The sequence below is a fragment of the Chelonia mydas genome, unplaced genomic scaffold (genome assembly GCF_015237465.2).
Source record: "Chelonia mydas isolate rCheMyd1 unplaced genomic scaffold, rCheMyd1.pri.v2 scaffold_105_arrow_ctg1, whole genome shotgun sequence".
Classification (NCBI taxonomy): domain Eukaryota; kingdom Metazoa; phylum Chordata; order Testudines; family Cheloniidae; genus Chelonia; species Chelonia mydas.
Window position 1 is genome coordinate 16,260 of NW_025111242.1, and position 24,719 is coordinate 40,978.

The following is a 24,719-nucleotide window of genomic DNA, read 5'->3' on the forward strand; positions in this document are numbered from 1 at the left end:
AGAAAGGTAGAGGTGTGTTCATCAAGTTTTTAGCAGTGAATTCCCCCTGTGTTTGGTTGAAGTGGTGGTAGTAAGGGTGGGGCAGGATTGAGGGGCATCTGGTGAAAGCAGTGAGGAGCTTCCTGGGCAAATCTTGCTCCCACATAGCAACCAGCTCCTCTCTTCTCCTGGCCCCTCCATGGCCTTGGTAGGACTGAAGGTACCAGGGGCAGGAGGAAGGGTGGTAGTTATGAGGCTGTTGGGAGTGCACCTACCAGTTGGAAGTAGTAAGAGGAGGGAAAGTGAGCCTCAAAATCCCTGCCCCCACATCAGGGCTTACAGAAGACATGTGTTACATGTGCATAGATAGACATGTAGAAATTCCTGAGTGAACTTCAGTCTAGCTAGTTTGAATAAGAATAGCAACCTCTCTACATATACAGATAGATACGTCCACATGGAGACATACCTGAGCTAGCTTTGATCTAGCTTGGGCGAATAAGAATAGCAGCGAAGCTGTAGCCATATGGGCACCAGCCTGGGATCCTGGACACTTATTCAAGAGGCCAGCCTGTGCCACCCTTGCACCATATCTTCACTGCTGTTGCTAGTGGCTCTAGCGAGTTCAAAGCTCACTTGGGAATGTCTACAAGTGCGGCAGTCACACCTCTGATTGCAGTACAGACAACCCTAAATCGCTGAATAGGATGAGTGCCTGATACTGAGGAAGGCAGAATCCCAGATTGTTACTCACTAACCTGAATCTAATTCTGGTACCTTCACAAATTATTTCTTGCTCCTTGTCTATTTTTTCATTCTTACAGATCTCCTGGTTCAGTAACAGTGGCCACTGGTGATAAATCCTTGAAGATTATATGCAAAGAACGCAATAAACTGATCAAAATTATTCAAAGTGACCCAGGGAGTGTCTTGGATGAGTCACTTGCCCAGTCCATCATCACAGATGAGGACTATGACCATAGGAATACAATAGTGGATACAGAGACCAAAATTAGAAAATTGTTAATTCAAATACAGAGGAAGGGGGAATTGACCTGTCAGCAATTTCTGGTGTGTTTAGAAACCATGTTTCCAGGCACAAATCAGGATTTACAACATCATCAATGGGGTAGGTTGTTGGGGTCTTTTGAGTATTTGTTTTTGTTTTTTTGTCTTTCAAGAGGAAAAAAATGTAATAGTTGCAACATTGATCAAGGACTCATTTCCAAATAGATACAGGACATGTTTGATGGGAAAACCTATGTTAATGCAAAGTTATGGGTGAGAATTTAAATGCATGATTAAATTCAAACATCTAGTTCCCAGACAGTTATTCTTGGCCTTCTTTATTTATATGTGAAATGACAAGATTGTGGCACATTTTATAGAACCTTTATGATAGACATTTAGCAACAGAACAGAAGTAGACAGAAAGATCTTCAGGTGGCTAAAATGGGTGTAGCTCCATTGACTTCAGTGGGCTTTGGATGAGGCCCTTTACATATAAGGGATCTCTCTCAAACCTGTGAAATCTTTCAAAATAGAAGAAACTTTTGAAATGTGACACTGTATCTAACTACAGGATCTATGTATCCATTAAATAAGTCTCGGTTTAACGATGTCTACACCCACACGAGGTCACCAGAGAACCCAGCAGTTATGGCCATGGACAGAAGGCAATCTTCCCTTGCTTCCATCCAGTGCCCTGTTTATGTCATTCTACAGCCGCAGAATTTCCCCTTTGCTACAGAATTATGATACAGAATCTGAACTTTTTCATTAAAAAAAAACGTTTCTAGCTTTTGTGCTTGCAGAGATAACCTTGATAGTGTGAAGTGCAAGCGAATGTAACCTCTGCAGTGATATCTGCCTGAAACAACAGCTCTGAGAAGTGTGAACTTGCCCCTTAAATCTTTGCTGGGCCCCACAGACTTCCTGATTCCACATCCATGGAATCTGGCATTTTTCCAAGGTGCCCTAGAATTTAGTATTTTTGCCATGAGGCTGGAGCAGCAAAATGCCCTAAAAGTGGAAGAGAGCTAGAGCTAGGCCAGAAAGTGATGCCCATTGAAGACCAATGGTCTGTCAAGCTTTGGCCACAGTTTGTGTGGCAGGGGCACCAACAAAGCCACCATGCTCCAAAGAACCTCTTTGGATTCTAGCTAGAATGGTTTGATGGTGCCAAGTCCACCAAGGTAACATAACGTGGTGTTGCAGTGCAAGCCCACAAAGGTAATGTAACCGGGGGTGGCAATGAAAGTCAAAGACAACATTTATCAGTGTTTCCTAGCTTATTGGGAACTGATTGGAGAACAGGGATAGAATACAGTGCGGAGCCAGAACCATAAACAGGTGCGCAGCTCCATTCTCGGGCTCTCTGATCAGAAAGGAATGTGACTGAAAATTAACCCCTGATCTCCCTTAGAAGAGTTCAGAGGCCAGAATACTACTGAGTCCATTGCATTCCTTATTCAAAGCTTCGCAGTGCTGTGTATCATTGTATTGGACAAGTAGATCTTCTATTATAAACTAGAAACTATGTAATGAAATGCAGAGGCAGGTGCAATGTACTAAATAAAACAACGCACACAAAACAGGAAATGATTGAGGAAAATTACTCAGTAAAAAACTAATTTCTGCTCTGGTTCTCTTGTTGGGAGGTTTAAATCAGGAATCTCAGACTCTGCTGAGCCCCAGAGCTGGGGGAGAAAGAAGGTGTAAATCCAGAGCTGGAATTAGACATTCAACAAGCCAGAAAGCCGGAGGAGACAGACCTTTCCAAAGGTAATTTCCTCTTATCACCTTTCCTTCAGGTAGTGGGAGTTAACACTGTTAGAAGAGCTTGGCACTGCCAGGTGTGAATGGTGCTTGTTAGAGCGAAGAATTTTCTTGGTATTCTGAAGATAAAATTGCTCAGATGCAAACTGTGCATCCATTGTTACGGTGAGGGGAACATTTCACAGAAGTTCACCCACTGCCTCAAATTGAAGGCATGGTCCCAAAATTAACGGGAGCTGAAACTCCAACTTTTAAAGATAGAAAACTTATTAGGACCAACCTTGGATCCTGGCCCTGATACAACTCCTCTGCAGTGGTCACCATCTGCTGACGCCCATTCACCTTGCACCCCAAAAAATAAATCCATGCTCTGTCACCAAGATGAGAAGAAATGGGCCCCAAGCATCACCTGCGAGGTCGGTAACCTCAACATATTCTAGGCCCTAGAATCTAGGGCGACAGTTCCTTTGACTGTACCAGGTGCCTCCAGTGCTGGCACTGTTGAGAGGTCCAAAGACCTAAGAGGGTAGGACTGCTGTCATGGGGTTTTCCCGGGGTGCAACCTGAACTGTGGGATGGCCGAGTCCTCTGTCCCACCTCAAGAGGTCATCAAGTCCAGTCCGCTGCACCCATGGCAGGACCTGCACCATCTAGACCATCCCTGACAGGTGTTTGTCTCACCTGCTCTTAAAAATCTCCAATGATGGAGATTCCACAACCTCCCTAGGCAATTTATTCCAGTGGTTGACCACCCTGATAGGAAGTTTTTCCTAATGTCCAACCTAAACCTCCCTTGCTGCAATTTAAGCCCATTGCTTCTTGTCCTATCATCAGAGGTTAAGGAGAATAATTTTTCTCCCTCCTCCTTGTAATAAACCTTTTAGGTACTTAAAAACTGTTATCATGTCCCCTCTCAGTCTTCTCTTTTCCAGACTAAACAAACCCAGTTCTTTCAGTTTTCCCTCATAGGTCATGTTTTCTAGACCTTTAATCATTTTTGTTGTTCTTCTCTGGACTGTCTCCACTTTGTCCACATCTTTCCTGAAATGTGGTGCCCAGAACTGGACACAATACTCCAGTCTGAGGCCTAATCAGCGCAGATTAGAGCGGAAGAATTACTTCTCATGTCTTGCTTACAACATTCCTACTAATACATCCCAGAATTATGTTTGCTTTTCTTTTGCAACAGCATTACACTGTTGACTCATATTTAGCTTGTGGTCCACTATGACCCCTAGATCCCTTTCTGCAGTACTTTTTTCCTAGGCAGTCATTTCCCATTTTGTATGTGTGCGTCTGATTTTTCCTTTCTAACTGGAGTACTTTGCATTTGTCCTTATTGAATATCATCCTATTTACCGCAGACCATTTCTCCAATTTGTCCAGATAATTTTGAATTTTCATCCTATCCTCCAAAGCACTTGCAACCCCTCCCAGCTTGGTATTGTCCGCAAACTTTATAAGTGTGCTCTCTATGCCATGATCTAAATAATTGATGAAGACATTGGAAAGAACCAGACCCAGAACTGATCCCTGCGGAACCCCACTCATGCCCTTCCAACATGACTATGAACCATTGATAACTACTCTCTGGGAATGGTTATCCAACCAGTTATGGACCCACCTTGTAGTAGCTCCATCTAGATTGTAGTTCCCTAGTTTCTTAATGAGAAGGTCATGCAAGACTGTGTCAAAAGCCTTACTAAAGTCTAGATATACCACATCTGTAGTTGCCTGGGTTGCCTTTCTTTCCCTTTTTACAGATATGCACAGAATGTGCTCTTTTCCAGTCTTCTGGAATCTTCTCTGTCTTCCCTGACTTTTCCAAGATAAAGTTTGAAAAGTTTCATAGTGTCACCTCTCAGGGTTTCCCAGGGAGGTGCAGACCACTGTGGAAGATCTCTGGTGTGAAGGATCTAAACACTTTGCTGAGTGCACTGATGAGTCCCTTCATTCATTAAAGAATTCCAGAGCAACCTTGTGTTCACTCAGCGTCTATAAATCAGTGCTGCAGAGAAGACTGGGTAGATATCCACCTACTCTGAGATCTCGAACCCCACATTTCACCCCTCCAGAGCATTATGATCCACAATGCAGGCAACAGAGACCTCCTCCCAGAATGCAGACATCAGCGCAGGTGACTATGCCCCACCCATCCGCCTCCAAACAACAATTTTGAAAATTTGATTGAGGCCCCAGAATGTCTCCTCCTGATCCAGATGGTGCAACCATCCGCATTACTCCATCAGTCTGGTGACGGTTTGACCTCATTCTACCCTACGTAGTGACAAATCACCTCTGACAAGTAGGTATTAAAAATAATCAAGAATGGGTATTCGATTCTGTTCCTCTCTCTCCCACCCACCCTCCCCTCTGCTTCCCTCTTGAGGGACTATCATGAATATAAAGGGAAAGGTAAACACCTTTAAAATCCCTCCTGGCCAGAGGAAAAACCCTTTCACCTGTAAAGGGTTAAGAAGCTAGGATAACCTCTCTGGCACCTGACCAAAATGACCAATGAGGAGACAAGATACTTTCAAAGCTGGAGGTGGAGAGAAACAAAGGTTCTCTCTGTCTGTGTGATGCTTTTGCTGGGAACAGAACAGGAATGGAGTCTTAGAACTTAGTAAGTAATCTAGCTAGATATGCATTAGATTCTGTTTTCTTTAAATGGCTGAGAAAATAAGCTGTGCTGAATGGAATGGATATTCCTGTTTTTGTGTCTTTTTGTAACTAAAGGTTTTGCCTAGAGGGATTCTCTGTTTTGAATCTGATTACCCTGTAAGATATTTGCCATCCTGATTTTACAGAGGTGATTCTTTTACTTTTTCTTCTATTAAAATTCTTCTTTTAAGAACCTGATTGCTTTTTCATTGTTCTTAAGATCCAAGGGTTTGGGTCTGTGTTCACCTATGCAAATTGGTGAGGATTTATCAAGCCTTCCCCAGGAAAGGGGGTGTAGGGTTTGGGGAGGATTTTGGGGGGAAAGATGTTTCCAAGTGGGCTCTTTCCCTGTTATATATTTGTTAGAGGCTTGGTGGTGGCAGCAATAAAGTCCAAGGGAAAAAGGAAAATAGTTTGTACCTTGGGGAAGTTTTAACCTAAGCTGGTAAAAAATAAGCATAGGGGGTTTTCATGCAGGTCCCCACATCTGTACCCTAGAGTTCAGAGTGGGGAAGGAACCTTGACAGGGACCCTTCTCACAAGCACCTTCTCCGAGAAGAAATAAACCACCTTCCGTGACTGGGAGCTGTGAAACTGGTCCAATTCTAGCACAGAGGGAAAGGCTTTTATTGCCACTATTTTCTAATCCAAAAGAAATCCAGTGGGGGGAGACCTATTCTAGACTTGTGGAACCTCAACAAGTTTATCAAACTACAGCGGTTCAAGATGGTCACACTATCAACAGTAATCCCAGCACTGGGACAGGGGGACTGGTTCTCGGCCTTCGTCCTCCAAGATGCATACTTCCATATTATCACACACCCTTCCCACAGGAGGTTCCTCAGATTTGTTCTGGGGTCTGACCATTATCAATACAAGGTACTACCCTTTGGCCTTTCTACAGTACACACAGTATTTTCCAAAGTCCTGGCAGTGGTGGTAATACACCTCCGCAAACAAGGAATTATAATATTCCCATACCTAGAATACTGCCTCATCAAGGCCCCATCCACAGTCAACACGCTCAAAGCCATAAGAAAAATGATGGACCTTTTCTTGAGACTCTGCTTCCAGATAAATATACAAAAATCAGCACTGACCCCAGCATAACGACTGGAGTTTATTGGAGCCAAACTCGATGTGATAGAGGCGAGAGCCTTCCTCCCAGCTCACAGATTTTTCTGCAATAATCAGTCTCATCTTCACTGTGAGGACCAGCCCATAGATCTCTGCCACAACTTTCTTACAGTTGCTTGGTCATATGGCAGTGACCATGTTCTGAGAAAACATGCCAGATTACATATGTGGTGCCTCCAGGGATGGCTACGCACAGTGTACGTACCCCACAGACACAGCCTTAACAAATTTCTCTCGCTAACACTCAAAGTCAAGGACTCATTAGACTGGTGGACACAATCCCAGAATGTCTGCATGGGGGTTCTCTTCCTACAACCACCACCGTCCTTGCTACTGAAGACCGACACCTCAGTACTCGGTTAGGAAGTGCATCGACAGACCTACAGAGTACAGGACAAGTGGTCCCTTCGGAATCCACATTGCACATCAACCTCCTAGAATTACATGCAGTCCGCAATGCATGCCTACAATTTATACCAATAATCAGACAAAAGACCATAAGAATAATGACAGACAACATCGCCTGCATGTTTCATATCAACAGACAGGGCAGAGTGAGGTCTCAATCCCTGTGTACAGAAGCACTAAAATTGTGGAACTGGTGCATCCAACATGGCATCAACATCTCTGCCACATGCCTACCTGGACACCAGAACATCACAGCAGACTCACTGAGCAGGAGGTTCTCACAAGAAGACTAGTGGGAGACAGACACAAGACCCATACAGCACATATTCGGCCACTGGGGATTCCCAGACATAGATCTCTTTGCCACACCCAAAAATGCCAAATGCCCACACATCTGCTCAAGAGCAGGTCTGGGTTACCAGTCTCTGGGGGACGCCCTCCTCATTACAAGGGATGCACCTCTCCTCTGTACCTTTCCACCCTTCTCCCTACTACTCAAAGTGCTTCACAAGATACAAGTGGAATGAGCCAGAGTCATTCTCATAGCCCCAACATGGCCATGACACATATGGTATCCTTACCTCTTACACATGGCAGTCTGTCCACCAATCACCCTGCAGTTGACTCCACATCTCCTCTCACAGGATGCGGGTCAAATTGTCCATCCAAATCTAAAACTTCTCCATCTGAAGGCATGGCTCTTTCATGGTTCCAGTATACGGAGAGGGTCTGTTCGCAAAAGGTAAAGGAGAATATTGTAATTAGCAGTCATTCGACACACGCTACACTTACCTACATAAATGGAAAAGATTCTGGACTTGGTGCGACACCAAACATGTCTCAGCAATTAGTGCTACTTTACCACTTATCCTGGATTACATCCTAGAGCTAAAAAGATCAGTGTTATCCACAAGCTTCATTTGTGTATATCTGGCCGCCTGTCAAGGTTCCTTCCCCACTCTGAACTCTAGAGTACAGATGTGGGGACCTGCATGAAAACCTCCTAAGTTTACTTTTACCAGCTTAGGTTAAAACTTCCCCAAGGTACAAATTATTTTACCCTTGGATTTCCACTGCCACCACCAAACTTTATCTGGGTTCCTGAGAAAAACGTAGTTTGGACACATCTTTCCCAGGAAGTGGGGTGCAAAGGTTGGGGGGATTTTGGGGGGAAAGGTTTGGTAAAAATCCTCACCAATTTGCATAGGTGACCACAGACCCAAACCCTTGGATCTTAGAACAATGAAAAAGCATTCAGTTTCCTTACAAGAAGACTTTTAATAGAAGTAAAAAAAAAAAAAGAATCACCTCTGTAAAATCAGGATGGTAAATACCTTACAGGGTAATTAGATTCAAAACATAGAGAATCCCTCTAGGCAAAACCTTAAGTTACAAAAAAGACACACAGACAGGAATAGTCATTCTATTCAGCACAGCTCTTTTCTCAGCCATTTCAAGAAATCATAATCTAACACATACCTAGCTAGATTACTTACTAAGTTCTAAGACTCCATTCCTGTTCTGTCCCTGGCCAAAGCATCATACAGACAGACACAGACCCTTTGTTTTTCTCCCTCCTCCCAGCTTTTGAAAGTATCTTGTCTCCTCATTGGTCATTTTGGTCAGGTGCCAGTGAGGTTATCTTTAGCTTCCTAACCCTTTACAGGTAAGAGGATTTTTCCTCTGGCCAGGAGGGATTTTAAAGGGGTTTACCCTTCCCTTTATATTTATGACACCGCCATTACTGCATTCCACTCCAAGACAGAGGATCATTTGGCATTTACCCACCCAATGACAAAAAGATTCCTTAAGGGCCTTCAAAACCTTTACCCTGAAGTAGGAGACCCCACCCCACCTTGAGATCTCAGCCTAGTTTTACACCGTCTTACCAGCCCTCAGTTTGAACCTATGGTGACCTACTCTTACATGCATCTATCCATGAAAATGGTTCTCTCATAGCCATCATATCAGCCCAATGGGTAGGCGAAATAGGTGTCCTCTCAGCATACCCCCTGTACACACTTTCTTACAAAGATACGGTCATTTTATGATCATACCCAAAGTTCTTACCCATGTTACCATCCTCTTTCCATCTAAATCAATCTATTCACCTTCTCTCCTTCTCCCCTAAACCACATGGCAGCCAGCATGAGGCCACGCTACACACCTCAGATATCAGACAATCACTAGCCTTTTACCTTGACAGAACCAAATCATTCAGACAGTTACCACGTTTCTTACTCTCTATTGCTGAAAGATCAAAGGGATCGGCCATATCCAAACAATGTGTTTCAAAATGGATTTTGGAGTGCATCCACCTTTGCTACTGACAACACAAACTTCGGCCCCCACCTGGAACTTGGATGCATTCCACTCACTTGCTGTCCACCTCGATAGCTTTTCTAAATAACGTGCTGATTACAGGCATTGCAAGGCAGCCACCTGGGTGTCCAGGACACCTTCAGTCAACATTACACAATCACCCACAACATGGCATCAGTAAACGTCACTCTGAAGCCCCAGCCTTCTGAAGACCCAGCTCCACTATCTGCCCTTCTCCCCTCTGCTTTAGAGTTCAAACATAGACTCTGAGATAGAGAAGGAACTGAGGACTGAGGGCAATTGGACTGCACAGAGCTAGAGCAGTCACTCACAGCATGAGATGGGGAGGAACTACTGAAGATCTCAGATCTCAGGTGCAGGGACATTACTGCACCTACAGTGGAGCACCCATAGGGACACACATCTCGAAGAACCTCAGTTACTGCACAGGGTGAGTAATGCTCTCATCAGAAGAGTTAGGGGCAGATTCTGATTCCTTTCCTCACAGGAGGTAGTACCTTTTCTCCTCACATGGTCCCACTGATTTCAGTGAAACTGTGAGCAGAGAGGAACTACTCAACATGGACAAGGTGGCAAAAGCTGGCTCCTGGTGATTTGCACTGACTGGTTCAAAAAGAGAAATTGAGAAGAGGAAATAAAGGGCTAGATGGTGTCCTGGCCTACCCACCCAGTGCGGGGAGGAAAGGACCTTGGGCCCATGAAAGCTGGTGGGAGAGGAATGGTTGGAGACATGGCTCTGTTCTCTCTCACACTGAACCTGTCAGCCAGCACAGCTGAGCTATCGTGGGGTGCTGGTAATTTGCTGCTGGTAGAGGCCAGCCATAATTACTGTCTCCCAACAGAACGAGGGCAAAGCAGGAGGGGAGCTGTGCCCTAACCCTTGTCTAGACTTAGAAAAAGGTGTATGTTCAAATTAAGGTAGCTACCTAAAGTTAGCAAACCTCATTAAAAACACCATTTGCCACCTGGTGGAGCTGCAGTTACATACCTTTTAAAATGTGCTAACTGATTGGGGTCAACCTAGGGCCAAGTGCAGACTAGATGTTTTGTTCCTCTTGTAATGGGAGTTAATTGGTTGCCAATTAATTTGAGTTAACAAACATGATCATAAGTAGTAATGTAGACCACCCACAAATGTTTCATTAAGATATAAACATTTGTTTCTGTTTCATATGCTGTGTGCTGGACAATAGCAAGAGGGGACTCTAGCCTCAGTCCTGGTCTATGCTTAAAATTTAGATTGCCCTAGCTACATTGTTTGGGTGTGTGAAAAATTCCCACCCCCGAGTGCTATAGTTAAGCCAGCCTAACTCCCAATGCAGACGTGGCGAGGTCAACCAAGCTCCCACTGCTCAGGGTGGTGGATTACCTACATCAACCGAAAAAACCCCTTGCATCAACATAGGACGTGTCTGTAGTACTCATAGTGTGGACATGGCCTGAGTAAACTCTACTGGCACTTTATAAAAGCAGCTGTTTGCTAAACTGCAGTAGGAGCAGCTCTGTGATCTTGCCACGTGCACATAAAATGACTCCAAACTCTGCCCTCCTGCAATCTGTTGCCCTCTCTCCAAGTTCCAAGCAAGTTGCTCCATCTTTCCTTTTAATAACTATTCTGTTATTGTTCTGTCTTTTCCAGGAGAGTTTCATTACCAGCCGGGGCCAGAGGTTACTAGTACGTAGTCCACCACAGGTGTATGGCCCTTATCACCCTAGCATTGTGGCTGGTTAGGCCTCACATTTTTTTTTTCTTTTCTTTCTTTTTGGGCTGAAATTATCTACTGAATTTCAACCAAATTTATGAAAAGTTTCAGTGACCCCAAAAATGCACCTGGCTGCTGTTTAGCGAAGGTTGTCAGGGGGCTGGGTGGCTCATGCAGGTCAATATCATATGGCAGAACCCCAGAAAAGCACCTGGCTGCTGTTGAGCCTCTGGAGCTCAGTGCATGAGTCTCTACTGCATGAGCTAAACGCCACATGGCTCTTAGCTAAGGCTGTACCAGACTCATTAATCTCTCGCTAAGTGGTCTCGGTGCCACTAGATGGGACAGAACACCACACCCAGGAGGTGTGTGGGTTACAACGGGAATAAGTGCAAATCCTTGCTTTAACTGAAGATTTTCTAACTACTACAAGGCTGTTGATCGACTTTGTGCTAGTTTCAACAAGTGTAATGATGCCTCTTTTTGGCAGGTGTGCTAAATCCTTCTTCAGCAGGTCCACCAGGGCTACTGGGTCTCTGTTTCAGTAATCTCCTGGGCTGCACATGGGGGTCTCTTTCTAACTTCAGCCTGCCCTTCAGCTGCCCATCCTCCTGAAATATGTCTTTATAGTCTGTGATAATGCTGGAGAGGGCCCGCAGTGACTATTCTCCTTCCTCGCTCACGTTGAGGATATTCTGGTGTTTGTACACTGCATGACATTGACACACAGGAGTACCACCCACTACTGGGCAACAGGGTAGTGCAAGCCATGAGTCTGATCACAGTACAGACTCCATGCTGGCTTGGCAACTACAGGGTTAATGGAGAACTGACTACCTGCTCAGCTGGGGCTGATTGATGGCCTTGCAGCAGCTGTAAGGGTAAAAGGGCTGTAAGGCAGAAGGGTGGGACGACTACTAGACACACAGACAGATAGTGGAAATAGAGAGAAGGTCCCTTCAGCAAGCTGGCAAGGAACTGCCAGGGAAGTCGGCCTTCCAGGGAGGGAGAACCAGGTGAGAGGCTGGGGAAAGCCTACAAAGGAGGAGAGGTAGGAAGTAGCTCAAGGAGCATCAAGGGATTGGGAGGAACTCTTTCTAGCCTCTTCAAACCAGGGCCTTGAGCTGGAACCACAGGAGTGGGCAGGCCTGGGTTCCCCTACATTGCAGAGACTCATGCAGCAGAAGGAGCAATCAAGACTTCGGAGCTAAAAGGCTCTAGACACACAGGGCCTAGAACTGCGTAAACACGCTCCTTCCCCACCCTGCCCCGCCAGAGCCATTGGACTCCTGGCTTTTTATTACTCTGAAAGGGCTGAGACTAGAAAGGATCTGGCCAGAGGGCTGGAGTCATAACAAGGGATTGATAAAAAAAAGAGGAGTACTGGTGGCACCTTAGAGACTAACCAATTTATTTGAAAATAAGCTTTCGTGAGCTACAGCTCACTTCATTGGATGCATTTAGTGGAAAACACAGTGAGGACATATATATACACACAGAGAACAAAACCAAAAAAACAAACCTGTAAGGAGAGTGATCAATTAAGATGAGCTATTGCCAGCAGGAGAGCGGGATGGGGGGAGGGAGAGAGGGGGGGGAACTTTTTGTAGTGATAATCAAGGTGAGCCATTTCCAGCAGTTAACAGGAACGATAGAGGAACAGTGGGGCGGGGGGGAGGGGGGAGAAACAAACAAACATGGGGAAATAGTTTTACTTTGTATAATGACCCATCCATTCAAAGTCTCTATTCAAGCCTAAGTTAATTGTATCCAGTTTGCAAGTTAATTCCAATTCGGCAGTCTCTTGTTGGAGTCTGTTTCTGAAGTGTTTTTGTTGTAATATAGCGACTTTCATGTCTGTAATCGCATGACCAGAGAGATTGAAGTGTTCTCCGACTGGTTCATGAATGTTATAATTCTTGACATCTGATTTGTGTCCATTTATTCTTTTACGTAGAGACTGTCCAGTTTGGCCAATGTACATGGCAGAGGGGCATTGCTGGCACATGATGGCATATATCACATTGGTAGATGTGGAGGTGAACGAGCCTCTGATAGTGTGGCTGATGTGATTAGGCCCTATGATGGTGTCCCCTGAATAGATATATGGACACAGTTGGCAACGGGCTTTGTTGCAAGGATAGGTTCCTGGGTTAGTGGTTCTGTTGTGTGGTGTGTGGCTGCTGGTGAGTATTTGCATCAGGTTGGGGGGCTGTCTGTAGGCAAGGACTGGCCTGTCTCCCAAGATTTGTGAGAGTGATGGGTCGTCCCTCAGGTTAGGTTGTAGATCCTTGATGATGCGTTGGAGAGGTTTTAGTTGGGGGCTGAAGGTGATGGCTAGTGGCGTTCTGTTATTTTCTTTATTGGGCCTGTCCTGTAGTAGGTGACTTCTGGGTACTCTTCTGGCTCTGTCAATTTGTTTCTTCACTTCAGCAGGTGGGTATTGTAGTTGTAAGAATGCTTGATAGAGATCTTGTAGGTGTTTGTCCCTGTCTGAGGGGTTGGAGCAAATGCGGTTGTATCGTAGAGCTTGGCTGTAGACAATGGATCGTGTGGTGTGGTCTGGGTGAAAGCTGGAGGCATGTAGGTAGGAATAGCCATCAGTAGGTTTCCGGTATAGGGTGGTGTTTATGTGACCATCGCTTATTAGCACCGTAGTGTCCAGGAAGTGGATCTCTTGTGTGGACTGGTCCAGGCTGAGGTTGATGGTGGGATGGAAATTGTTGAAATCATGGTGGAATTCCTCAAGGGCTACTTTTCCATGGGTCCAGATGATGAAGATGTCATCAATGTAGCGCAAGTAGAGTAGGGGCAATAGGGGACGAGAGATGAGGAAGCGTTGTTCTATGTCAGCCATAAAAATGTTTGCATACTGAGGGGCCATGCGGGTACCCATAGCAGTGCCACTGATTTGAAGGTATACGTTGTCCCCAAATGTGAAATAGTTATGGGTGAGGACAAAGTCACAAAGTTCAGCCACCAGGCTGGCTGTGACATTATTGGGGATAATGTTCCTGACGGCTTGTAGTCCATCTTTGTGTGGAATGTTGGTGTAGAGGGCTTCTACATCCATAGTGGCCAGGATGGTGTTTTCAGGAAGATCACCGACGGATTGTAGTTTCCTCAAGAAGTCAGTGGTGTCTCGAAGATAGCTGGGAGTGCTGGTAGCATAGGGCCTGAGGAGGGAGTCTACATAGCCAGACAATCCTGCTGTCAGGATGCCAATGCCTGAGATGATGGGGTGTCCAGGATTTCCAGGTTTATGGATCTTGGGTAGCAAATAGAATACCCCTGGTCGGGGTTCCAGGGGTGTGTCTGTGCGGATTTGTTCTTGTGCTTTTTCAGGGAGTTTCTTGAGCAAATGCTGTAGTTTCTTTTGGTAACTCTCAGTGGGATCAGAGGGTAATGGCTTGTAGAAAGTGGTGTTAGAGAGCTGCCGGGCAGCCTCTTGTTCATATTCTGAACTATTCACGATGACGACAGCACCTCCTTTGTCAGCCTTTTTGATTATGATGTCAGAGTTGTTTCTGAGGCTGTGGATGGCATTGTGTTCTGCACGGCTGAGGTTATGGGGCAAGTGATGCTGCTTTTCCACAATTTCAGCCCATGCACGTCGGCGGAAGCGCTCTATGTAGAAGTCCAGTCTGTTGTTTCGACCTTTAGGAGGAGTCCACCTAGAATCCTTCTTTTTGTAGTGTTGGTAGGAAGGTCTCTGTGGATTAGTATGTTGTTCAGAGGTGTGTTGGAAATATTCCTTGAGTCGGAGACATCGAAAATAGGATTCTAGGTCACCGCAGAACTGTATCATGTTCGTGAGGGTGGAGGGGCAGAAGCAGAGGCCCCAAGAGAGGACAGATTCTTCTGCTGGGCTAAGAGTATAGTTGGATAGATTGACAATATTGCTGGTTGGGTTAAGGGAACCATTGCTGTGGCCTCTTGTGGCACGTAGTAGTTTAGATAATTTAGTGTCTTTTTTCTTTTGTAGAGAAGCAAAGTGTGTGTTGTAAATGGCTTGTCTAGTTTTTGTAAAGTCCAGCCACGAGGAAGTTTGTGTGGAAGGTTGGTTTTTTATGAGAGTATCCAGTTTTGAGAGCTCATTCTTAATCTTTCCCTGTTTGCTGTAGAGGAAGTTGATCAGGTGGTTCCGCAGTTTCTTTGAGAGCGTGTGGCACAAGCTGTCAGCATAGTCTGTGTGGTATGTAGCTTGTAATGGAATTTTTACCTTCAGTCCTTTTGGTGTGATGTCCATCTGTCTGCATTTGGAAAGGAAGATGATGTCTGTCTGTATCTGTACGAGTTTTTTCATGAAGTTGATAGATTTCCACTCCATACGGCTAAATGCAGTGCCTTAAATGATTGATCGTGTGTAGGGGGAAACTGAATCAGGTTTGGTGTAAAATCCCACATGGCTGCACGATGAGCCAACAGGTGAAGGTAGCTCTACACAGATAACTACTAATAACTCCAGGCAATAGAGTCTCTTAGTTCACAGGCTTCTTATCGACAGCTTGCATTTCACACTGGCCTGAGAATGGTTTTATTGAACAGCATCAGCACTTGGTCACATTTCTTGGGTCTGCTATTGCTACTTATGAGTTTTAATGGGGTTAAATTGCAGTTTGTGCCACAATCCAGATGAAATCAAATTGGCCATGGATTTAACAGTAGCGTTACAAATATTGCAGCTGAAAGGCTGGCAACATCCTTCTGTGGCATATATAGATTCATAGATTTAAAGGCCAGATAAGATCATTGTGATCATCTAGTCTATCTTCATCCATAACACAAGCCATAGCACTTCCCTAAATTAATTCTTATCAAGTCCAAAAGTTCTTGTGAACAAGAGTAGATCTTTTAGAAAAACATCCAAACTTGATTTAAAAAAAAAATGTCAGTGATGGAGAATCCATCACAACCCTTGGGAAGTTATCCAGTGGTTAAATACCCTGTCTTAAAAAATTGCACCTTATTTCTAGTCGGAAATTATCTAGCTTTAACTTCCAGCCATTGGATCTTGTTATACCTTTGTCTGCTAGATGAAAAAGCCCTCTACTATCAAATTTCTGTAGGTTGTTCTTTTCTTGTTCCATATCAAGTCATGAAGTCCCATACCAAGTCACCTGTGATAATCATATCAAGCCAGGAAGTTCAAGAATGAATTCAGTGACTCTTACAGGGTCTTTTGTAAAGGCTTGACCAAGGAGTCAATTCTGAAGAGCATCACTTTCCTTACAATATTGCATTCAAAAGCATGGGCAGGTTTGAAAGCCTGATCTTCGCACATCTTGCAGGCTAGATATATCTTGGTCCCATCTCTATAGTTTAGCCTTCCTGCAGGGTACCCTGTCTGCACTCTCACAATTGTGGGGATGTTATTTTCTGAGATGCTTTGGTATCAGAGGACCCTTTATCTTTTGGATAAAAGGATCTTTTATTTCAGCTAATATTTTCCTTGATAGGGTGTCAATGTCCTCAACCATTGTCATCGGCACCTGAATTTCCGATCTTCCAGTTTTGGACAGTTATCAGCTATCTCACTCCCGTATATGTCAACATGTGATGGAATCCATTCCAAAGTTAATTTATTGCCTCTCTCTGATCCTCCAAACCTCTTTATGAATTGCATTGATGATAGCATTCTGGTTTCTTCTAAAGGAACTGAGGATCGACACCTGTCAACAAAGATCACAACGCTGGCCTCTATTTCTGCTCTGTTTATTTCTTGTGGTGCCATGAGTATGTTCTCCACTAGGGTCCTGGATGAAGACATTCTTCATCCACAGCCACCATTCTTAAAGGATTTATTTGATGAACCATCAGTGTACACATGAATTTGTTTGCCTTGTGACTGATACTGTTCAATGGGCTTTTCTACAATTTTCTTCAGGGTGGCCAACTCCGTGTGTTCCTTTGAGCAAGGTTCCCAAAGGGAGAGATATTTATTAAAGTAAATAGATTCATGTGGAGGGATTAGTGGGTGTACATGTTGCTTCACACACTCTACCCTCATAGCATCATCAAGTGTTTCTGTTTCTCCAGTAGCCTTTGTGCACTTCTGGAAACAAGATGATCTTTTCAGCCTTAATTTGGTTTTTGAGTTTCTGAACAGACCTGAACAGTGATGACATTCAGATAGGGAATGAGATAATTTCCGTACCAAAATAGCTATTCTTCTCTATGATTCTCAAGTGGTTGAACATCAAACTCTTTTTACAAATTGCTGTTGGAGTGGATCTTACACCTCCAGTTAGTGTGTGAATTGCAGATGACTGCACAACATTGATCTTGGCAAGGTTACTGAGAGCACTATGTGACCAGACAGGTAAGAGTTATTCAAGTATTGGATGAGATATTGAGCAGCATGTTGTTTTCAGTGTTCAAACATGTGAACCCCAGTTGGTACCTGCAATACATTATAGAAGAGCCAATCTCTTCTTTGCTTTGGCTGCCAACTTTTTGACCTGTGGTCCAAACATGACTACAGTGTCAATGTCACTCTAAGGTATAGCAGATTTTTCTCAACAGCAATACCTTCTCCAGCCAGTGTGAATATTGGACTGTAGTTGAACCTCCTATAATTATGGTAAAATAGGTGGACTTTGTTTTTGCTGGATTGAGCTTGAATTTATGTTGCGTTGCCCATCTAGTTACGATTTCTAAGTCCTCATTCAATCCATTCTCCATATATCTTTTTCAAGACCCATGGTATGAAGTGCAACATCATCTGCATGGGTGTATTCAAATCATTTCAGGTAGTCTGACAGACCAGAGGAGAGCAGCAAAAAAAAAAAAAAAACACCAGGACTTAATACTGAGCCCTGAAGAAATCCTGGCCTCGGCGCCCTTGTCTTTGAAGGAGTATTACTTAATCTTAGTGGGTTTTTTTTCTGTATGGTAGGAAACCTCTTATCCAGAGGTGCATTTTACCAAACTCCCATCTCACTGCCTATTACGCCAGACTCCATTAAATGTTGCACTGAGTTTAAAACAGACTCCTGTTGATGACTGCGGTGGCTTTTTCTGGAAGCCATTGATAAGAGGCTGCCAGAAGGCCACCAGCAAGTCTGTAATTGAGTGCAAAGGCCCATAAGCCATTTGGGTAGGTTCTACCTTTCCTTCTTTTAGAAGCCACCATAGAAGCCTTGACTGTACTGTTCTTTCCATTATATTGCAAAGGAGACTGGTTAAAGATATAAGCCAATAGCTGCCTGGAAAAGAGGGATCCTTGCCGGATTTAAGAGAAACAGTAACTGTTGATTTCCATCAATTTAGGTACCTTCCTTTTTTATCCTTGAGTAATTTCTGATGTCCAACAACCTGGCTCTAGCCTTCTTCCCAAAGTGCTTTAGCTCATGGTCATAGATGGGGTCCAGCCCAGGGGAATTGCTTGGTTCAAGTTTCTCTATTGCATCTTCTAGCTCATGTATGAGAAAGATCTCTCTGAAGCCATGGTACTGAATTCTATAGGCACATATTTAAATTATCTTCACCTTTCCTCCTAAATACTCCATCTTGCATGTTTTTGCAATGGCTCTATCCTCATCACCATATATGAGCCTGGTCATCTTGGCATAATGTTCGAACAGTGTACTCACAGACTTTGTCATCTAATGCCTCTACACCTCTAGTGTTCAAGATATTGGTGTTATTTAAATTATACGCCTTTGTCTGTTTGTTCTCAATTTGCTTCAATATCATCCATCAGTCTTTTCCTCTGTGAGGATCCAGTCTTATTAAACTAAGCCAGCCCTTTGTTCAAGCAACTATTTACAGAGCTGCAGCACTTGGAGCTTAGCATTCGAGCCATGTGCACACAGACTGACCTGCTGGTGCTTTCTCCATACTCTTCCCTCCTGCAACTTGTGACCCTCCCTCTAAGTTCCATGCTGGTTGCTACAATTTCTAGTCATCATTCAGCCTTTGTAACATTTGTGGATCTGTCTCCTGGGTAGAATATGCTGCTAGTGTGGGCCAGTAAGCTGACTACATATTCATCCTCACTTTCTGCCCTAGTGTGATGTACTGAGAAGAAAAGTGGTGACAAGAACACCATCAGGTGGAGTAGTAAACAAGGGAGGTGGAAAGAAGGAAGAATTTATGCATTGCCTGAAGGATTGCCTGCATTGCAACTGAGCAGAGCTGGATGAATAATTGTTTTTTTGGTTTGGTGGTGGTTCCAAAAAAAAAAATTAAAAAACAATATTTAGTTTGCGTCAAACCAAATCTAAAATATTTTGAAATTTTTGGTGACTCAAAAAAGTTAATTTGGGTCCTGTTTCAGAGCAGGATTTCAAACTTGGCTTTCCCACATCCACTGGGCTATATGTTATGGGAGGACTGAGGGAGGGAACAGCAGCACCACCTCCTCCTTCTTCTCTGGCCATTTTATGAATGGCTGAAACCTCTCATATCAAAATTGCAATAATTTTAGGCCAACCGAAACCACATTTCTAGTTGAATACATGACCTGCCTGAAAGAATTTCTGTAGCTCTACATAAGTGTGGCATTTCAGTTAGGATGACTGAGAGTGTGACAGTGGGGTCAAATCTGTGAAGGTTGCACCAGATAAATTGTGCTTCAGTACTCCAGCTACACGACCCCTCTAAGTGGTTGTCACTTACAAGGAGCATGCAGACCTCCATGATTTTTGTTTAATAATTGCAATTCCTTCACATTATGGTCCTAATACCAAAGTAAGAGTTCTACCTGAAAATATTTTCAGTTTAACAAAGTGTTTATGTTGTATTACCTTTCTGCAGAGAGACCAAAAGCCCTTCAGTACATCGAGCCAAAGTTAGAAATGGAGAAATACAGAAGCAGGAAACTAAAGCTGAGAGATGTCCTGGAAATCACACCAGAAAGTCTAAAGAACTGCCCTCCTCAGACAACAGGAGATTTACCTTGGCATTTCCTCAGGAAGCTCATGGCTCTGAATGGGATGGCAAGAAGCACAAGCCTTGAGCAGAGGGCACCCACTGATCAAACACTAACTATGGACAAAGAGGAGCTGGATATTCCTGAAGATTTTTCTTTTCTCAGTGACACAGACACCAGTGATTCCCTGCACCCCCTTGATGTTCTCTGTGCCATTCTGCTTTCCTCAGACAGTTTCCTACAGCAGGAGATCCTGTCCAAAATGTCCATGTGCCAGTTTGCCCTCCCTCTGCTGCTACCCGCCCTCGACACCCCCAAGTGCACCCTACTGCTGTGGGCCATGAGGGACATTGTGCGGAAGTGGAGGCCCCACTCCCTGGCAGAGAGCAGAGGGTTCAGAGAGGAGAGCCTGGTGCTCACAGCAATGCCAACCATTTCCTTTGTGCGGATGGGGAGCTGCAGCTTCTCCAAGTCCCACCTCCTCAATGAGGTTCTCAGCCCCTCCCAGCAGCACCACAATTTCTTTGTCCACCGGGACATGGAGTCTGGGAACGTCCCACGGGCAATCGCAGATGGGCTGGTTGAGATTTCCTGGTATTTCCCTGGTGGGATGGGGAATTCAGATCTTTTCCCAGAACCTGTCGCGGTTACAAATCTGCATGGAGATATTGAGTCGCATTGGGTGCAGTTTAGCTTTTTAACAGTGGTCTCCTCAGCAGTGTTCATAGTTACTGAGAGCATCAGTGAGAGACAATACACGCTGTTATCATCTCTGCAGGGATCAGCCACTAAATACTACTTCATCTTCAATAATCAGGCTGGGAAAGCCAAGGAAACACTGGAATTCCTGAAAAAGTTAGTACCAGTGCTGAAACTGAACAAGTCACATATGCTGTGGAAAGGAGGTACCACAAATAAGGCACAATTTGTAAAAGTTCTGCAGTCTGCAATAGCAGCCGTAATGAAATCTTCTCCCAAGAGAGTGAGTATAGAAGCCATGGCTGAGACAGCGCATGAATTAGGCATCCAGGTAGATGAGGATAACACGGAATGTCAGACCGCAAACACATATGCAAAGGAAATCACTGCACAAATAAAAGATGTGGCAAAGTACAAGAGGGAAAAGCTGAGACTCCAAGGGGAGACATGGAGAAACTTGGCTGAAGTGGAAAAAGAGTTGTGCCGAATGAGAAAGCAAGGAGACACCCCACTTGAGAACTATAAATCTCAGCTGAAAAAGAAAGTAATGGATTTACGTGCTCAGCAGAATAAACATGACCTTACTGATGGTTTGATTACATTTATTACTGGAATAAGACTACTACCTCCCATGGAGAAACATTACTTCCTGAAATGGATGAAGTTTGGCCTGGATCACATTGCTAGGGAGAATCTTTCTAAACTACGGGATCAATATAAAGAGAAATGCAAAAACTCAAAAGATGACCCCAAAATGTTTGCAGAGTTAGACAAATTAATCTCTGCCAGTTCCTTAGGAGTGGAGCATTTCATGCGTGAGTTGGGGCAGTTTTATGAAGCGGAATGCTCAATGGTTAAAGAAGGTAAAATGGCAGAAAGCCAAAGGCAATTCACCCATCTCCCAGGCATAGCAGCTGACCTCATGCTGGAAGGGTTTCCCCTGGAGATCATTGATGGAGACGTTTCCAACATCCCACTGCAGTGGGTAACAGATGTTCTGAGTCAGCTTCATGCCAAGCTGGGGGGAAGGTCCAAAATGCTGGTTCTGACGGTGCTGGGAGTACAGAGCACTGGGAAATCCACCCTCCTCAACACCATGTTCGGCCTGCAGTTTGCAGTGAGCTGTGGCCGATGTACACGAGGAGCCTTCATGTTACTCATTAAAGTGGCAGAGGACTTTGAGCAGGAACTGGGCTCTGATTTCATCCTGGTGATAGACACAGAAGGCTTGAAAGCCCCCAAACTGGCCAAGCTGGAGGACAGTTATCAACATGACAATGAGCTGGCCACCCTGGTGATTGGACTGAGTGACATAACGATTGTTAACATGGCCATGGAGAATGCCACTGAAATGAAAGATGTTCTGCAAATTGTGGTCCATGCATTTCTCAGAATGGAGAAAATCGGGAAAAAAACCAACTGCCAGTTTGTGCATCAGAACGTCAGTGACGTGTCTGCACATGAACAAAACATGAGGGACAGGAAACACCTCCTGGAACAGTTGAATGAAATGACCAAAGCTGCAGCAAACATGGAAAAGAAATGCAAGGAGATGAAATTTTCTGATATTATGGATTATGATCTGGAAAAACACACTTGGTACATTCCTGCTTTGTGGCACGGAGTCCCCCCCATGGCTCCAGTGAATTTGGGATACAGTCAAAAGGTTTATGAATTAAAGAAATATTTGTTTGAATTTCTGAAAGATTGTTCACAAGAGAGAACTCCCAATGACATTCCCCAATTTCTTGAATGGGTGAGGAGCCTGTGGAATGCTGTAAAACATGAGAACTTCATTTTCAGCTTTAGAAACAGCCTTGTTGCTGAAGCCTATAACCAGCTGTCTGTGAAGTATGCAGAGTGGGAATGGGGTTTCTGGAAGGAGATACATTTCTGGGTATCCGAAAAGGAAACTTTCATCCAAAATCAGCCACCGGATAAACTAGACACTAGTGTTTCAATCAGACTAAAGAGTGAGGCACAGGAAAAACTGAGGCAAGAAGCAGAGAAGATTTTGAATCATTTACAACAGTATTTTGAAAGTGGAGCAGCAAATCTGCACCTGATAGAAAAGTACAAAGAAGATTTTAGAAGAAGTGCCAATAGTCTCAGGAATGAACTGGAGAGTTATTCATTCAGCAAGTGGCAAGAAGCGATTCATATTAAAAAAGGCCGACACAAAACAGACTCTGTCCTGTCAGAGTACAAGAGAAAAATTGAAGAGAAAGTGGATGGGCTTCTGAACCATTGCAGGAAAAGCAACTGCAAATTAAATAGTGATGAACTGGAGAAGGAATTTGAGAACATGTGGACAGAAACATTGTCAGAATTATCACTCATTCCTTTACAGAGACGCAACATATTTGAAGATGTGGAGTTCCAGCTGAGAAGAGACCTAGCAGATAGGGGCAGTGCAGTCTGGAAGATGTTACAGGATGCCAAAAGCTTGTGTGCTTATGAAACACAAAATTTCAAAATGAAAAAGGAATACTTAGACTTAAGTGTTCAGAGGTTACAAACCTTCAATATCAGGTCTGAAAGAATTCTTGACACAGGAATGCTGGCATAAAACAGAGGCTTTAGCTAAATCCTTAATAGAAGAGTGCAATAGTTACACTGATGGAAAAGTAAATGGCAAAGCAGATTATGATGAAACTTATTGCAGAGAGTTGTTGCGGATGATTAACGAGTGGCTTCAGCAGGCTGATGTTCAAAACCTTCACACCACCGCCTGCTTTGCAGTTGACCTGAAGCTTCACATTTTGGGGGATGCAGCTCGTGCATTTCAGACGATGCATGAAGAATTCATTAAAGAAAATGATCCTCTGCAGCGTCTGGGGAAACTGAAACCTCAGTATCTCTCCACGTTCAAAGCTCTGTACTGAGAGAAGGATGAGTGTCAGGACAGGGCCTGGAATTTCTGTGATCAGTGTCTGAGACCTGCCCTGGTGGACTACGTGAACAAGAGACTTGGGACAGAAATCGTGGATGACGTTCTCAGCAGTGAACGGTCTGTTGAGTACAGCACCCGGAGTGTTTTCCAATTCTTTGTTCTGAAGCAGCTGTTGGAAGAAAATGACTTTAACAATTATGTGCAATATACAAGGAATTATGTAGATTTTATCAAAACCCGGATACAGAGACACTTGTTAGTGCTCTACAAAGAGGAGGCAAGATTGGGAGATTTGGAGAAAAGGATTTTCTCCCCAATAATTAATAAACTCAGCGATGTTCTGAAATACTCCAAAGGTGAGAAGACAGAGACAGTCTCTGCCTTTTTAGACAACTTGTGTGAAAAGCTGCAGCAGGATCTAGTCATTCCCAGGGATAGCTTAGAAGTGATACTGTTTAAAAACACAGCAAGTGCAGACCAATTTTCAGCTTTTATAGAACAGTTTATTCCTGACCTGGAAAAACAAGTTTTATCCAAATTTGAAAAGCTGGAAATTGAGTTGAAACTCCCAAAACTTGCAGTGAAGCCCCAGGATGAAATCTTCAAGCGAGTGTTTGGCTGTGGGAAGCAGTGTCCATTCTGTACAGTCCCCTGTGAAGCAGGAGCTCCTGCGCATGACGAGCATTTTGCTTCAGTGCACCGACCTAAAGGATTAGGGGCATATCGGTGGAATAAAACAAGAATACTTGTCTCTGATATATGCTCCTCTTCTGTGGCTTCCAAGAACACATTCAGATGTTCGGAGACAAAAGGGGAGTTTCATCCTTATAAAGATTATCGCAAATTTTTTCCAGACTGGCTTATCCAGCCAGATCTCAGTATCAAAGCTTCCGATTACTGGAAGTTTGTTTTCAAGGAATTCAATCACCAGTTTGCTAAGGAGTTTGATGCTCTCCCTGCCGATCTCCCTGAGGACTGGGGTGAAATAACCAAAGAACAGGCACTGGAGGGCCTAAAGGAAGCCTTTAGATTGAAATCAAAAACAGGCTGAGAAACTCTTTTGTGAATGGAGAGTTACAGAAGTTAATTTCTATTAAATATAATGTTGATTCTCTTTTAATATCAGACACAGGTTGCGGCTTCCAAACAGATAAAGAAACAATGCTATTTCACGTTTCACATCACATCACATTTCACATCACATATCGATGTATGGCAAAATTAAAGAAGGAGGGAAAGA

General features: G+C 44.0%; 1 pseudogene; it reads left to right on the forward strand.

Moving 5' to 3' along the window:
• The first annotated feature begins 827 nt into the window (after positions 1-827).
• On the forward strand, positions 828-24,708 carry LOC119564961 (annotated as a pseudogene).
• The last annotated feature ends 11 nt before the right edge of the window (positions 24,709-24,719 follow it).